This window comes from Euphorbia lathyris, chromosome 2 (assembly GCF_963576675.1).
Source record: "Euphorbia lathyris chromosome 2, ddEupLath1.1, whole genome shotgun sequence".
Taxonomy (NCBI): Eukaryota; Viridiplantae; Streptophyta; class Magnoliopsida; order Malpighiales; family Euphorbiaceae; genus Euphorbia; species Euphorbia lathyris.
The window spans coordinates 21,020,633-21,025,776 of record NC_088911.1 but is presented as its reverse complement, the minus strand read 5'-3'; positions in this window follow the sequence as shown (position 1 = coordinate 21,025,776).

Genomic DNA, 5,144 nt, shown 5'->3' with positions numbered 1-5,144 from the left:
AGTGCGATAAGCAACCTCATTTGTGTCATTTGATTTCGATAACAAGTAGTCAACATTTAGCCTTTCCTTTTGAAATCCAAAAACTCGGTCTGTAGCATAATGATGTGGACTATTATTACCTCCTACATGATCCTTAAAGTTTTCTAAAGCCTTTTTCTAATTTCTAAACCCAATTTCTGTAAAAGCTTTATCATCAGACCTATTGATGTGATATTGGTTATGAAAAAGAGATAATAACCAAATCAACAAGTTTTCCCGATCTATCTTAAGGAATTAATAGAATCAAATAACAAACATAAATTGGTGATAACAAACCAATCCCAAAGAATTAAAGACAATGAAAGGAGATCTGACCTTACACCTTCGAATAATTAAATTGGAACCTGAGTGTTTGGCGATTCACAAGTACCTTACCAAAATACTTGTTCACGATCAAGATAATATTGCAAGAATGATGACCCGGTCTCTCAAGCTCACAATAAAGAATTCAATCCCGGATTGAAAATAATTCCCAAAGGAAAAGAAGAACTTTTGTTCATAAAAATATTGATTTCTGATTGATAAAAATAATGAAGAATACAAGCCTTTATATAGACTACAAAATAAACCTAAACCTAAACTAAAAAGGAAGTTGAATCCTAGTGCACCAAGGTAAAAGAAATCCTAATTAGACAAGGAAAAACATTAAATTCATTTTTGTCCTTTAGAGCCCAATTTCAGCCCACTAATTAACATTATTTGGGCCTTTTAATTAGCTAGAAATAAGCCCAATCAAACCTATAAGGTTATAGCATTAATTTTAATGAGTCCCAATGGGTTTTGCACATGCCAAACATATGCAAGTCCAAAGCTTCTCTTAAAATATGATCAACCTTTTTACATATCACTATTATGGGCTTGGGCTTGGATACAACACAAAAACACACCATCTTTAATGACTTCGCTAGAATTCATTCCTTGTTTAAAGAAGCTCAAGATGAGTCCATTAAGCATTTGTTGGTCTTTCTTTGCACGATTCTTCGTCATAGGTCCAATTGACAGCTCCAATGGATCCCTCATGCTTCTACTAGGCTCCTTAACTCCAAGCTCCTTTGTTCCATGCTCTTGTGCTTTTGATATCACATCATTCCCTCTCTCTTGAAAAGGATTTGTCCTCAAATCTTCATCTCCTACATCAAACAAAGATAAATCAGCCACATTAAAAGTTGCATGCACACTATACTCACCTGGCAAGTCGAGCTTGTAGGCATTATCCCCAATTCGTGCGACTACTTGAAATGGACCATCGCCTCTAGGATGTAGCTTTGATTTTCTCTGAGCGGGGAACCTTTCCTTGCGCATATGCAACCACACCCAATCACCGGGTTCAAATAGAACACATTGTCGACCCTTGTTAGCTTGCTTTGCATAATGCTCATTCTTCTTCTCCAGTTGTTGTTTCACTTGTTCATGTAACTTAAGCACCATTTCTGCCTTTTTCTTTCCATCTAAACTTTTCCTTTCATCAACAGGCAAAAGGATCAAGTCTAATGGTGTCAAAGGATTAAAACCATAAACAATTTCAAATGGTGAGAAGTTAGTAGATGAATGTATAGCCCTATTATAAGCGAACTCAATAAATGGTAGGCATTCTTCCCATGACTTAAGATTCTTTTGAATAACTGCCCTAAGAAGTTGTCCTAAAGTTCTATTTACTACTTCGGTTTGACCATCAGTTTGAGGGTGACAAGAAGTAGAAAACAACAGTTTAGTCCCCAATTTATTCCACAAAGTCTTCCAAAAATAGCTTAAAAACATAGGATCTCTATCACTAACTATACTCTTTGGCATCCCATGCAGACGAACAACCTCTCTAAAGAACAAGTTAGCAATATTAATAGCATCATCAGTTTTATGGCATGGTATGAAATGTGCCATCTTAGAAAAGCGATCTACAACCACAAATATGGAATCATTACCTCTCTTAGACCTAGGTAAAGCCATCATAAAATCCATGGATATAGCAGTCCAAGGTTCATTCGGCACAGGTAATGGAGTGTATAAACCATGAGGCATAACTCTAGATTTAGCTTTCTTACAATTAATACAACTAGCACATATTCTTTCCACATCACGTTTCATATGAGGCCAAAAGAAATGTTCAGAAATCATGTCCAAAGTCTTAGCAACCCCAAAATGCCCCATCAAGCCTCCACCGTGGGCTTCCCTCACAAGAAATTCTCTATGTGAACATTTAGGCATGCATAATCGATTATCTCTAAATAAGTAGCCCTCATGTCTATAAAATTTTCCAAAAGCAGTAAGTTCACAAGCTTTATAAATAGATGCAAAGTCTAGATCATCAACATATAATTCTTTGATATACTCAAATCCTAAACACTTAGCATGCATCACATTCAATAAGCTAACTCTCCTACTTAATGCATCAGCAACTACGTTTTCCTTCCCTTGCTTATACTTAATCACATAAGGAAACGTCTCTATAAATTCCACCCACTTGGCATGTCTTCGGTTCAATTTTTGTTGACCCTTAAGATGTTTCAAGGATTCATGATCGGTGTGGATCACAAACTCTTTAGGCCATAAATAATGTTGCCACATTTGCAAAGCCCTAACTAATGCATAGAGTTCTTTATCATAAGTGGGATAGTTTAAGGTTGCACCACTAAGTTTTTCACTAAAGAAGGCTATAGGTCGACCCTCTTGCATTAAAACAGCACCAATCCCTACTCCCGACGCATCACACTCAATTTCAAACGATTTATCAAAGTTTGGAAGTGCTAAAACGGGGGCAGAAGTTAGTCTTGCCTTAAGCATCTCAAAAGCATCCTCTTGTGCTTTGCCCCACTTAAAGCCAACATTCTTTTTTATTACCTCGGTTAGTGGTGCGGCAATGGTACTGAAGTTCTTCACAAACCTCCTATAGAAACTCGCCAAGCCATGAAAGCTCCTCACCTCGGTAACTGAATTTGGCGTTGGCCACTCTTGAATGGCTTTCACCTTTTCAATATCAACAGAAACTCCTTGTGCTGAAACAATAAAACCCAAAAACACAACTTTCTCCATGCAAAATGAGCACTTAGAAAGGTTAGCGTATAATTTCTGTTCTCTCAAAACATCTAATACAACCTTAACATGTTCTATGTGTTCTGCCTCAGATTTAGAATAGATAAGAATGTCATCAAAATAAACAACAACAAATTTACCTATAAACTCTCTCAAAACATGATTCATTAATCTCATGAAAGTACTAGGTGCATTTGTTAAACCGAAAGGCATAACTAACCACTCATATAAACCATGCTTAGTCTTAAAAGCCGTTTTCCATTCATCTCCTAATGACATGCGAATCTGATGGTACCCACTCTTAAGATCTATTTTAGTGAAAATAACAGCCCCATTTAATTCATCCAACATATCATCTAACCTAGGGATAGGATGACGATACTTTACCGTGATTTTATTGACGACTCTACAATCGATGCACATCCGCCAAGTTCCATCTTTCTTTGGTACTAGGATGACTGGTACAACACACGGACTCATAGATTCACGAATCAACCCTTTTGCCATTAGTTCCTCGACTTGCCTTTGTAGTTCTTTTGTCTCCTCAGGGTTACTTCTATAGGCTGGTCGATTTGGAATTTGTGCTCTGGGAACAAAGTCAATTTGATGCTCAATTCCTCGAATCGGGGGTAACTTATTAGGCATCTCTTCGGGGAATAAATCCTTGAATTCCTGCAAAAGAGGGGAAATACTAGAAGGAAGGTTAGACTGACTTACAGAAGATAAACAAAAACTCTTACAATAAAATAATAATAAATTTTTGTTTTCAAAATCAGCTTGCTTTACATCCCTCAATTTAGCATATAAAGATAGATTTTGGCTTTTGTTAATGCTCCTCTCTTTTTCTCTCCTCTCACCCTCATTTCTCGACCTCACTAATGCCTTTTCACTCACCTCTTCTCTCTTCACACCCTCACTGATTTTATCACTCTTATTTTCTCTCGCCTTAACCTTTTCCCTTCTCACAGATTGTTCTTGTAACATTCTTTGCATGTAGAGCTGATCTTCAAACACTTCAGCAAGTGATAAAGGTGGCAAAATATACTTCTTCCCATCCTTAGCAATAGTAAATTTATTTGTTCGACCATGATGTAGTGCTGATCGATCGAATTGCCAAGGCCTCCCCAATAACACATGACATGCTTGCATAGGTACTACATCACATAATACCTCATCAGAAAAAGAACCAATAGAAAAGTTCAGAAGCACCTGTTTAGTAACTTTGAGTTCGTTACTATCATTCAACCATTGTAACCGATAAGGATTGGGATGTGGAATTGTTGATATCCCTAATCGGCTTGCTAACACATTGCTTACCACGTTGCAACAACTTCCTCCATCAATAATTAGTAAGCATGTTTTTCCAAGTATGTTGCAATGAGCATGAAAGATGTGCTCTCGTTGCTCAATGTCACCACTCACTCCCATCTTCAATGTTCTACGAGTGACTAAGTTAACTCCATGTCCTCCTTTACTATCCACCTCTTCTATATCACTACAATCTTCTAAGGTGGGCATATCATCTGATTCATGTTCGGACTCACTTTCGGATATTAACTCACCATGCTTCATAACCATCGCCTTTTGATTCGAACACTCTCTTGCATAGTGCCCTCTCCCTTGGCACTTAAAACACACAATTTCACGAGTTCTTGTGGGTTTTTCAGTAGTTTTGTATTTTGGAGTAGTTCCACCAATTTGCAACTTCCCAAATGCTTTTGAATCAACCTGAGGCTTTTGGTCACTTTTAGAGCTAAATTCAGATTTAGTTTTGAAATTACCTCTTGGATCTGACTTCCATGGAGTGGAAGTAGTGCCTTTGAACTTTGATCTCCCTTTCTCAACCTCTTGAAGTTGTCTCTCAATTTTTATCGCTTTATGGAGCATCTCGTCCATGTGGAAATAAGTTTGTAGCTCAAGAGGGTTGCGAATCTCCCTCTTCATTCCCATGAGAAATCTAACCATGGTAGCTTCCTCATCTTCTTGTATATCAGCTCGGATTAGTGCCATCTCCAATTGTTTGTGATAATCTTCAACAGACTGGTTACCTTGAGACATGGATTGGAGTTCTTTCAACA